Source organism: Hesperophylax consimilis, chromosome 14 (assembly GCF_061612785.1).
Source record: "Hesperophylax consimilis isolate HC1 chromosome 14, BYU_Hcon_1.0, whole genome shotgun sequence".
In the NCBI taxonomy this organism is placed as follows: domain Eukaryota; kingdom Metazoa; phylum Arthropoda; class Insecta; order Trichoptera; family Limnephilidae; genus Hesperophylax; species Hesperophylax consimilis.
The window spans coordinates 20,102,281-20,116,108 of NC_142849.1; positions in this window are offsets into that span (position 1 = coordinate 20,102,281).

Below are 13,828 nucleotides of genomic sequence, written 5' to 3' on the forward strand. Positions count from 1 at the left end.
CACTTTATTTATTGCAGACCGTATGTTAGTAACTACGTGTATCAAATGATGGGCCACGAATAATACTTTGACCTGTTTTAAAAGGACCAGTGTCAATGTGTTTCGATATATTTTGTATGCGATTTCAAAATTAGGTTGTCTTCAGAATATTAAAGGAACCTTTCAATTTAGATGAAGGATTTTTCGATTTTCGAGAGTCAACGTGACACTAGAAAATCACTTTTCTTGAAATTAAAACTTGGTAAAAAGAGCAAATTCTACACAGACCTTGTAATTTGAAAAATTGACACTGGCCCCTTTCGAATCGAGTCATGGAAGTATCGAAAAATTCAATGATTACAATCAAGCAACTTGAGATGAACATCTCGAAAATTGAAATGATATAAAAAATTTACCAAAAATTTTGAGGATCAAATTGTTTGTCATAACTCATAACCAGAGATGTGCAAAATGGGTACCCAAAACCATTTGAAATGCAAAATGGAAATGGGTCAAAACTTTTCCATTTGAAAATGCATAATGCAAAATGGTTTTTAGAAAAGCATTTCAAATGTAAAATGCAAAATACCTATTTTCAAAATGCATTGAAAATACAAAATGGTTTCTCAGGTCAAACAAGTAAAATAAATATACAAGTTTCAAACAATTTTGTCATTTAATAATGTACATCAATGTAGAACAAACATATTACATGACACTACAGATTATGAAACCACAAAAAATTTGCGCAGGACTATTGTTGCCAACGTAAAAACATAGAAACTGCTATCTAACATTTAATATTACAGCGTCATGGCCCCATGTTCAGTATTTGATTCAGTATTTTTGTAATGGTATCACTCAATTGCCAGGGCTCCTACCAGGGAGCAACTTGACAAATGTAAATTATCTCTCATAGCGAGGTTGAGGACCGACTGATATTTGGGGCTTATGAAAAAAAAATGAGTGGAGATAGTAGGAAGAATGTTGCAAAAAGGCATTTAAAATGGAAAATGCATTGAGAAAAGCATTTAAAATGCAAAATGCAAAATGGTTTTTAGAAAAGCATTTAAAATGCAAAATGGAAAATACCCATTTTGCATTTTGCATTACCATTTGAAATGGATTTATTTGAAATAAAGCACATCTCTGCTCATAACACATGAAAAATTTAAAAATCATTTACACAGACTAAAAAACTGACAGCATGTGGAGTTCTTCATGTTTCCTGATGAAATATTCCGTTCTTTTCATCACGGCATGCTACAATATAAGTATGATAGTATCAATATCAGTATAATATTTGCTTTTGACAGATACTTTGTTACGCACTCTTCCAATTCCTTCGTTATAGGCCCGCAGTCCCATTTTTAACAGAAAACAAATAATTTGACCAGATTTTGAATAAATTAGCAGTATTTCATATCGGTAAGTTTTCTCCGTGTATCATTTTATTCTCGGGACCTCTCGCTATCCGGGTATCTACTCTAACCCATGAGCTATTTTGCCAACCTTCAGATCTGTGATGTTTCTCCATTACACGGTGTTACAGAAGTTCAGAACGTTGTATCTAGTTTTATCCGCTAGATGTCACCTTGTGGCATTTTTAAGTTCAATCACGTTTAGTGCCGCCACCGTAGAATATCTGTTAGGGTACAACAAGTAATTCTAAACATTAAAATTACTTATAGATTTGTACTTCTTCTTTTAAATATTTATCAACAAAATTGTTTTTAATAAATTTTCGTTACATAAAAATAAGATAAGTAGGTATACCAAGCAGAACATAATCATACTTTTAATTTAATCACAAAAAAATATTTACGAGTTTTTCAAATCCAACAGAGCAATTGAGCTGAAATTAGAGGCGCTACCGCGTACTAATAATTTCTCGTCAAAACTTGTTCCACTATTAGAACGCGATAAGCGGTTCGCGTAGACCGGATTCAGTTTTAGTTAGAGCCTTGGGAGAGTTGGAGGTCAGTTGGAGGTAAACAAACGGAACCTATTTTTTCACTCTATGTCTCATCTAAATGAACAGAGCTAAAGTTTTGTTTTGACTCAATTAATTTGTTGTCATTTTCTAATTTTCACAAATTATTGAACATTTAATGAACTTTTTAACGAAGTTAGTAAGTTTGTACAAGAACATGAGATCATTTTTATTTTTATCAGCTTTGTTATATTTAAATTTCTTAAATGTGTTAAAAATGTTTGTCCTATTTATTGAACTATTTATTTTACTTTCCTAATTAGTTATAATAAATAATTATTTATAATGTTTGTTATGATGTGTTTTCAACTAGTTTTTCTACTAGACGACCGTTTTTACAAAGAACATAACACAACAACAAAAAATAGAGTGATATTTATATTTAATATAAATTAAATTATCTGCAATGTGTGATGCCACTAAAAGTTGATAGAATGAATTGTCATCGACAAAGAGTTTCTGCTCGATCCGATGCCGGAAAGTGTGTTAATTTCCACTTTTGAAGATTTGCATTCATTCATTCACGGAAACAATAGTAAAATAAATATTTAAAATTATGAAATTTAAGGATATTCTTATAAGGTGAAATTACATTTGCGAGCCGAGCCTCAAATTATTGGAAAGGAACGAAGCAATAGCAAATAGAGCGAAATGCCGATTGCGGTTTCTTCGATCCTTTCCCATAATTCGAGGCTCGGCTCGCATTTCGGCTTGTACATGTATACGCAGAATTAGGCAGTTTAAAAACTTGGTTCTGTAAAGTTGATTCTACAAAATGTTCATTTTCATGTATATTTATGGAAAATATTCTTTTTTTTAATTTGGTATTTCTTTATTTTTTATTTCATTTTTTTATTTATAATATTATGTACCTAAATTACAAGTAATTTAAAACAAACACCAATTTGTTTTACTCCCATTTAATCCCAAATAGGTCTGCTATACACCACATCTAAATAAAAGCATTTTCTGATGCGCAGTTTCTTTTAAACATTTTAAGGCGATGCACTATGTCGTGTAATATTTTAAATTGAGCCGCTATCAATAACAACCCTTACGTAGATGGCGATAAGGTTTAAATTCCCGCTATTTTGTCTATTTTGATTTATGCAAGAAAAAAACAAATGGCCAAAAAGTGCCTTTTATTTTATTTTGTGGATTTTCAGGCTTAAATATTTAATTTTTTTCCGATCATTTTATAAATAACTTAATTTTCCACACTATACAATAAAATCATAACCGAAAATGGGTTCGCAAGTAGGAGATTTTGAACTTTAAATCAGTTTTCATAGGCCTTATACATTATTTTTTTCTGGGCTTATAAAAAGGATTATATAAAAAATACTCGATCATTTCAAAGATCAAGATGTATTCTACTCGCAGTATTTAATTAAAGCATCTGAAACATTTCTAGGCGACAAAATTTTTAAACCAAAAACACATGATTTTTCATTACTACGTATGGCGGTACCTATTTCATTTAGGTTACAAAATAAGTAAGTACCAAGTATTGGAAAAATGTTACACAGTCGTTTAAAACACTCGTGATAGTATTTACACGTGAACAGAATACTGTTGAAGTAATGTATTTATGTGTGTAGGTATGTAAATTGAATAGCAACATTCTTCAGGGACGAATAGATTGAACAAAACAAAAGGTACGAACCTAACTGTTTTTCTCAGCGAGAATAATATTTTCAGGATATTTCACATAAACGTAACAGAGAGCATTTTTCATAGATACAAAATGTTTATTAAAATTTAAATAACTTAAAAATGTATGTTTTTTTTTTAAAATTATAACAGAATCGAAAACGATAATATCGGTGTGTAACTCGGGTTTAATGATATTTTGAATTTGGAATTGTTTCGGTATTCAAAATTGAAATTGATTGAGGGAACAGTTATATAAGCGATAAAGTAGGTACGACAATTGTTTTATTTTAATTAAAATAATGTATCGATATTTGAAATATGTATTTATTTTGTTTTATGTTCGTCAGAGATGTCGTTATTATTCATGTTTACTGATTGTGTTCATTCGAAAGGTACAATTCTGATCGTTTTTGAAAGGCAAAAATCCAAAAAATATTTTTTTTATGAATAATTTTGTCTTCACAAATCTGCGCCAATAATTTTATAAAACAGAAAAGCTTGATTCAATAGGAAATTCTTATGAATTTACCTTGAAACAAGATTTCAACTGTTTTGTTACCAATTTTTAGGTAACCTTTTGATGCCAATTTTTAAAAGGAATTAACTCGAATTTTAGTCACACATTATTTGTACAAAGTGAACCGGGCTTTTTGTGGACTTCTTAAAAAAAGGCCTGTTTTATACCCAATATAAAGTGGTGCGAAGTTAGTTATGAGGAAGGGCTAACCTCTGGTAGAATATTTTTTTTTTAATATATTTCATGTTCTTGGAGGAAAACAGACCACATAAATAAACGAAAAAAAAACTTTGTAATTTCAATGCTTGTTTTTACAAAGTAGCTTACATTCCAACATTTTGAATACGTAGGTTGGTTAATTATGGGTCCTTCGACCTTTAAAGTATAAAATAAAAATAAATAAACAAGGGATATAAAAACGGCAATAGCTAAGAGACGCTACGTCTTAAATTTTGGCATAAACCAGTTTCCTCGACTATTTTTGCAATAAATTTGAAACAAAATCTCTGAATATATCCAGGTAAATAAATTATCCCGATCGAATTACCATACCATTAGTTAAACTCTAATCTTATATCCAAGCTTATAATTTGCATATCGTTAACGGCTGGTTAAAATTAATCTTCCGTTAAATCAAACCATTTGATAAAGAGTCATTAAGTTGAATCATAACCGAATTAAAGGTTGAGCGGCTATTTATTTAATATACCGGTTTATCGGAGGGGCGATCTGAAAGTTGCGCAGGTGTTTGATGTGCAGGTGACATTAAAAGGAAGACCACACGTCGAAATGAAGACGTTTATGGTTTGAGAGACACGTTTTTGCTGGTTCTTTTTGGACGACCCTCGTAAAAAAAAGCGGAGCGTATGCAACACCATACCGTGACAATAGATATTATATATAATATCCAGGGATGTTGAATCGATGGTCAAAACATTAATAAATAAATTAAATTCTTTAGTTTCACGAGCTTATGTATATACTTATAAAGCGTTATAGCAAAATACAAGAGGGCTGCTGACAGAAATGGGTGAACGCAAGCTGGTAAATCAATTTTTTTATTTATTTATTTCCTAACGGATCAAGTCCAATTAAGAGGAAGCTAAAAGCCGAAAATGTGTTTATTCTTGGTATACCTTATATCGTAGGTAATAGGCATTAAAATCGCTTGACAAACGGAGTCTAGAAACGTTTGATTTCAAGCAAAAAACTGGTTTTTACTTATTTTGTAAATAATTTTATAAGAAAGGAAAAAAGTTAATCAAGTGAAATTGTCACAGATAATCTTAGCTATAAAACGGAATTTTTCAAAGTTGTTTCCTTTATGCGTTCATACATTTCTATTGAAAAAATATTTTTTTAGTAGTTTGCATTTATATTTTTTACCGAGTAATTTATTTTTTTTATTTGTATTCTACTCAAGCGAAGCGATAGGAAAACCTTCAATTTAACTAAAAAAGATTAACTTTAAAGATTAATCAAAATAGTGATTTGGCATTAAGCTTCGCCTTAACACATTACATATTACACGAAGTTAAAACAAGGAGAAATGTTACAATAAAAGATGCTATGACAAAAATAGGACACAAAAACAATAGAGATAATGTCAAGTCAAGACAAGATCAAGGTTTTGATGGAGTTCATGACTTAAGAATTATATAATGTGTCTCTATATGTACTATAAGTATTCTTATCCTAATATGATACTGTGAAATGAAATCAGGCCAGGGGTTCTATAACGATGAAATTGATAACATAACAATTCCGAGGATTTTATGTCGATATCCCGAGCACGGTTGCGCTGTCGCTACCCAAACCGATATTGACCCGAAATTTGAAATCATTATACGATGGCAACACAACGAATTAAGTATCTGTCTACGAATTAACATTACTAAACGTCAAGAGGCTAAGTAAAAATTGAAAATACAAATAAATTAACAATTTAGAATTGAAATGTTAACTTTAATGTAAATTGGCAGTCCTAATAATACATAACAACTTCCGTTTATCCAAGCAGGAACGGAATCATTCGATCGCGTCTTAGATAAATTAAATCAGTCTCGTGAATCTGAATACGATTTCTTTCAATTCTAAGAGCTTCGTTAGTTCATCTACCTTCATTAATAAGCCCGTTATTTTGAATAAAGAACGACATTATTCAAAAAAGTTGTGCATATTGACAGCTCATCTTATACCTTGGAGACCGCGCTAAAAGCAGCGGTTTTTGTCTACCGACTGTCGGAATAATATACTGATCGCTCTGATATAGAGCTTTATCGATCGACCGTGCTAAATGGCCTCCTGTCTAATACGAGGTTGTTATTATTATAATTTTTTAAAATCCCCTACTACCATTACAGTAAGCGGAGAATGTCGCTTATTTCGTGATGGAGATATTATCCAGCCGTAGAAATGAACTCACGACGCCTGGGTGGGAACCAGACGCAATGAAAACTCTGCCATTAACCGGTCGGTTCTGATCCCTATGCGTGATAGTGAGAATAATTCACGAGATGCTTTAATTTCAATAAAGCGCGGAAGATGTGCCGCAGTATGTAAATGGGCATTTTCGCATAATTTTATTATAGCAAAGGTAGTGCGTTTTTACCATGTCAAACAAAGTATGATTTTGAAATTAATTTTAGGAGACTAAAATAGCTTTCATAATATATTTTTTGAAAATATTACGTAGATTTGGACAAGCATTGAAAAAAACTTTTTTTCTATTTCTGGTACAGAATCTGGTAGTTCCATTACATGACCATAGGGTAAAGGAGGGCAAAGTGGAAGGGGCGGGCAAAGTGGAAAGTTCATATAAAACAAAAAATAGCGACTTCCCCCCCCGCTACGCTCACTTACCGCAAGTCACGTGTTGCCCTTATGCCCCTTCAGATATTTAGTATAGCTACGCGACCCAGCGCGGTGCACGTCTATGTTGAGTGATTTGTGCAGATTCCTTACGAAAACATTCAAACTTCAACGGTTGATTTTTCATTGAAAGGTAAGGATTTAGTTACATGCTATTTATTATTATATTGCATATAAGTATAATTCAACGTTATTTTAATACGTCTGTAATATTTTGATACGATTTTTCGAAATATTAATTTTTTTGTTCCTTTCACACCATTTGGGCAAAGTGGAAAGTTGTATGTGAGGGCAAAATGGAAACCTTTCCACTTTGCCCGCGCTCGTGATTTCTTAGAGACATCCAGTTTTACTCTAACGTAACCATTCAATTTTATTTTTTTATTTTCAGATGGTTAATAAATATATCAAGCGAAGCAATCAGGGTTCATGGAGCAAAGAAAACATGAGAAGAGCCATGGAAGAATCGAAGACTACTTCCCTATCTGCTGCATCTAAAAAATATGGCATACCTCTTGGGACGCTGCATCGGCATTTGAAAAGTGGAATATGTACTAAAAAATTAAGAAGATTTCGTACTGTATTTTCCGAAGCTCTAGAAAAGCTAATTTGTGAACATGCCAAAGAACTGGATAGTTGTTTCTATGGGCTAACAAAGGAATCCTTGCAAACTTTAGCCTACCAACTAGCTGTTAAAAATGACGTGGAACATCCATTTCAAAATGAGAAAGCTGGTCGAGCATGGGTTACAGGGTTCATGAAGAGGCATCCTGAACTAGCATACAGAACCCCGGAACCAACATCTATTGCACGTTGTGCAGCTTTTAACCAGTTCCAAGTGAATCATTTTTACGATAATCTGTGGACAATGTTGGCACAATATGATTTCATCAACCGCCCTGACGATATTTACAATATGGACGAAACTGGCGTCAAGACAACTTCTGAAAGACCTCCTCGAATAATATCAATAAAGGGTAAAAAACAGGTAGGAGTCATATCTTCCGCTGAAAAAGGCCAGTTGACTACACTTGTGTGTTGTTGCAGTGCTACAGGAAGATTCATCCCACCATGTTTTATTTTTGGAAAAAGAAAAAGGATGAACGAGCGGTTATTGGATAATGCTCCTAATGGTGCACAGGCATGGTGTTCGGATTCCGGCTGGATCGTCAATGATATATTCAATAAGTGGCTGCAAGTTTTTATTGAAAAGTCAAAACCTTCAAAAGAAAAACCCGTTTTACTTACCATGGATAATCATTCCACCCACCAAAATCTGGAAGGATTAAATATGGCTCGCGAAAAGGGCGTTATAATTGTAACCATACCTCCACACACTAGCCATAAACTCCAACCTCTAGATGTTTCAGTCTACAAACCATTCAAAGTTGCCTTTAAAAGAGCTGTGGACACTTTCCAAAAAAACCACCCTGGAAGACGTATAAACCAATTCGACGTCGCAAAACTTGTTCGATTTGCCTTCGAAAAAAGTGCAACAATAGAAAATGCAGCAGCTGGTTTTAAAAAGTGTGGCATTTTCCCATATGACAGGAATCTTTTCACTGATTTAGATTTCGCTCCTTCTACGGTTCACTACATAGCGGAAAACACTGAGCTGACCACGAACAATGCCACATTGGTTGAAACCGTGACAACATCTACAGTTTCAACGTCTGTAGAACTGGAAAATCAACAGCTCACCGAAACAACTTTGCTGAATTTAGAAACCAACGATGGAATAAGTTTTCAAAATTTATCTTTGGACTTAAACATCACTAGCCCTACGAGTCCAAGCAGAAAAACGTGCGATATACCCCCAGATGAAATAATTGCTGTTTCTCCGAGAGACTTAATTCCAATACCAAAATTTTCTAGACCAGTTAATGAAAAACGTGTCAAACGGCCATGTCAAAAGTCAGAAATTCTAACCAGTTCGCCCTACAAAAATCAATTGGAAGAAAAAATAGCCAACAGGACGAAAATTATCAAGGAAAGAGAGCAGAAATTAGAAATATCAAAGAAAATAAAAATTGAGAAAATGGAAAAGAAAAAGAAAAATTTTAAAAACAAAAAAATTAACAAGAAAGACGAAGAAAAGATTTCTCGAAGAGAACCAGTCAAAGTGAAAATTAATTTTCAACCTCAGCCCGGCACATCGAAACAACAAAATTTGACACTTTGCATGTTTTGCCAAGAAATTTACATTGAGCCTCCAACTGAAGAATGGATTCAATGTAATGTCTGTCAAGAATGGGCACATGAACTGTGTGTCGATATTGACAATGATGGAAAATTTACCTGCTTTAATTGCCAATCCCATTAGAGGAATTATTCTATCGCATTCTACATTTTATTGTTCTATATTATAAGTTTCCACTTTGCCCTTTCCACGTTTCCACTTTGCCCTGCTATGCGGGCAAAGTGGAAAAAAGTGAGGTTTTAAAAACTGGGTCTCCATTACTAAAACTGTTCGTTTTTATTATTATTTTGTTTCAATTACCAAAAATATGTAAGTTCCTTATTTTAATAAAATTTTAAAAACTTTAAAAAACTTACATTTTCTTAATTAATCTGTAAGCTAAAGTTAAGTTTTCCACTTTGCCCCCCCTTCCCCTATATGTTTTTACACGGTTTTTGAAATTATTTTTTGTTAATAACAGAACTAACCCAGCAACAATCTTTTGCATTTTCAAGTGATAAATTGAAGATGTCCACTGAAGTATACAAATTATTACCCTCCATGAAATTCTGGACAATGGAGAGTACGTATTATGGTAGAAAGTCCTCGATTTTTTGCAATGAAAAAAAACCTACTTGTAGTTACGTGGTATAAATGTAAAAGTAACGGAATCGAAAGTATAAAAATGTGTAAGTATAAACTTTGGCGAAAATATCCAAATGTTGAAAACCTTAGATATTATAATATGAAAAGTATCGTTTTCTTCGGCATAAAAGGATAGAATTAACTAAAACCTGGAATCAGAAGACGGCTATTTTTATGGCTGAGGAACTTGAGGGAATTGGAATGTAATATTATGGCAAGAAAAGGAATATAAAGGAATAACGATTTCAATTCCGTCTAGACACACCTCTCACGATGGCATAACCATATTTTACAATATACACACCATATCCAACATTAGCATAGACAACACTCATTTCAAATATGCAAATGCCGTCCATGCAACCTTCTCCTCCAAAGGAAAAAAATACTCAATTTTAACAGCATACCGCTCCCCTTCTTTATCCCCAATTTTGTTTACACAAGAAATCAAAACTTTTATCAACAATAACAGCTCTAATCAATTCGATTTTGCATTTTTTATGGGTGATATTAACATAAATATACAAAACGCTGTATTAAATCCGACCGCAAACGAATATCTAAATGTTCTATACTCCACAGGATACCTATCATATATAAACAACACTACCAGACCTAATCATCCAAACGATACATGTCTTGACCATATATTTCTAAAAACACACAAAAATTTCCAACATAAATCCGCTACATTAAAAATCGACATAACTGACCACTATCCCACCTTTTACGGCCATCATACACCAAATTTATCCATCTCTGTTGAACCGAAAAACAAAGCAATGATTAAAATCAACTATTCAACTTTAAATAACTTACTGAACGAAGAATCGTGGATCGCTGTCCTATCTAATGACAACCCAAATTTGGCTTTAAATACCTTCTATGAAATACTTCAAAATTATATTAAAAAAAGTCAAGAAACAATAGCACCGCCAAAAAGTAAGCACAAACACATAAAACCGTGGATTACGCGCGGACTAATAATCTCAATACAACACAGAAACCAACTTTTTAAGATCTATAAAAATCACGAAAAATATTGCACATCCAAAAACGAAGCACAGAACCACACCAAACGGAACGAATACATTTTATTTAGAAACTACCTAAACTCAATCATAAAAAAACAAAAACAACAATACTACTCTACACAACTACATAATGCTCATAACGACTCCAAAAAAACATGGCACGTCATAAACGAAATCTCAAACAGGAACCAAAAAGTTCATAAAATTCCTCAAAAAATCATTACTGACAATAACACAACCATCGAAGACGCTGAGAGCATTGCAAACAATTTCAATCACTTCTTTACAAACATCGCCTCAACCCTCATAGATGATAATCCCAGTCTTAGCATTCACTCGAATCAAATTCCTCCCGGCCTTTCAGATTCTAATGTCACTACATATGAACTATCTACATTCAACGAAATAACAGAACTTGAAATCTCAAAACAAATTGACAACCTTAAAGAGAAGTCTGCAAATGGCCCAGATAACATTAGCAATACCACAATTAAATCAATTAAAAAGCATATAATCATTCCAATACATCATATTTTCAACAACTGCATCAGGCATAGCATTTACCCCAATGACTTCAAACTCTCTCACATCATTCCAATACATAAATCCGGATCTCAATTCAAAACAGACAACTACAGACCTATAACTTTAACTTCTCAATTATCCAAAATCTTCGAAAAGTGTTTAAAACGACAAATTATGAACTTTCTAGAATCTAATGATATCCTCTCAGCTAATCAATACGGCTTTAGAACCAAACTGTGCACCGATGACGCTATCTTTAGCTTAACCAAAAGCATATACTCTAACCTTGACTCTAACACTAAAACGCTAACCATTTTCTTGGATTTAAAGAAAGCGTTTGACACAGTCAACCACAGAATTTTATTAAAAAAAATCTCTAAAGTCGGTATTAAAAACAAAAGTTTCATGTTATTAAAAAGCTATATATTGAATCGCCAACAACGCACAAAAATAGGAACAAGCTTAAGTACCTATGACTTGACAAAACATGGTATTCCTCAAGGAACTGTCTTAGGGCCACTACTCTTTCTAATCTACATCAATGACCTATGCAATATTGCAATACCAGGTAAAATTCTCTCTTTTGCCGATGATACTGCAATAACAGTACAAGGTAAAACGTGGGAAGAAACAACCAGTAAAGCCAACAAATGTATTGCAACAGTCAAAGATTGGCTTGATAGAAATCTCCTCAGTCTAAATTTGAATAAAACTATCTTTATTCCCTTTTACAATTCCCAAAAGTCATCCCCTAAAAATAATCTTAATCTGAAGTTCCACAACCCTAATTGTAACTTTGCGACATGCTTAAATTGCGAAGACGTGAAATTCGGACAATATATCAAGTATTTAGGAGTTACTATAGACTGCCAACTCAAATGGACTTACCATATAGAAAAGACGGTCAATAAACTGAGATACCTAAGTTACATTTTCAAACGAATGAGCAACATTGTCAATATAAGAACCATGAAACTTGTTTATGACGCGTTAGTGCTTTCATCTATTTCCTATGGAATAATTGCCTGGGGAGGAACTTACAATAATCACGTAAAACCCTTAGAAATCGCTCAGAAATCCATCATTAAAATAATGTACCAAAGGACCAAGACATATCCCACCAACCAGTTATTTCAAGAAACAGAAATCATGGAACTAAGACGGATCTATTGTATTCAATGTCTCAAATTTATATTTACGCGTCCTATCAATTTCACCAAAAACACAAATCGCTCGAGCCAGAGACATACCACATGCGTGTTCACAGTCCCTCACTGCAAAACTAGGCTGGGCCAAAGGCACATCAACTATATTGCCCCAAAATTGTTCAATTCTTTACCCAATTCCATCAACATGTCTCAAAACCTGAACTTATATAAGAAAAATGTTAAAAGTTGGATAAGAAATAATTTCGAAGCGAGTAACTTTTTTCTATAATTTAAGCCATCTGTTTCTAAATAACTAAACTACCACATGTCTTTCTGTAAATTAAAGATTAATTTCTTTAAATCAAAGAAATATATACATGCATCTATGTTTTATGTGTGTGTGTGGGTGTGTGTGTGTGTGCGTGAGTGTGTGTGCGTGTGTCTGTGTGTGCGTGTTTCTGTGTGTGCGTGTGTCTGTTTGTGCGTGTATCTGTGTGTGTATGTGTGTGTGTGTGTGTGTGTGTGTGTGTGTGTGTGTGTATATGTTTGTAAATTTAAAAAAAAAAAAAAAAGAAAAAATAGAAACTTCTCTAAAAAAAAAAAAAAACCAATCACATTGATCTCTATAGATACATTTAACAAGTTTAAAAAAACTATATTTTAAACACCACTGTTTTATCCTTACACTATAATACCCACGCTCAGGCTTCGCCTTTGTGGGATTTTTTTGTTACTCTTTCATTCTATATTACTATGTATGTACCTGAATTGTATATGTATCAAAAATTTTGTTAATAAAAAAAAAAAAAAAAAAAAAAAAAACGGCTCAGTGCCAATCACTCCCATGGGCGGAGTAATCATATGTAATTTTAATCGATACAAAAGTTTCATTCAGCGAAAAAGTTAATTTTCATTACCACACCTAAGATTATGGAGAATGTTATTTCAATCTGAACATGGTGTAGGTATGATTTTGGTACGTGCTCGGCCGGCAGGTACCTGCTTGCAACAGATCCTGCAGGACCTACAAGACTAACAACTGTGCAATGCCTATCCTGCAGGATCATAGCGTAACAGCCTACGCATTGGCTATATAACTATATATCCTACAGCAGCGTTTCATTAGGAAGTACCTGCCCATGAGGGCGGATAGAGGGAACTATAGAAGAACGATTTGACAAGAACCAACCTACTTTGCTTTTCCAGGATATATTGTAATTTCGTCCTTGCGCGTCTTGGCCTCCCCTGGCCGACCGCTGCCACGCGAGAGAGCGGTGACTC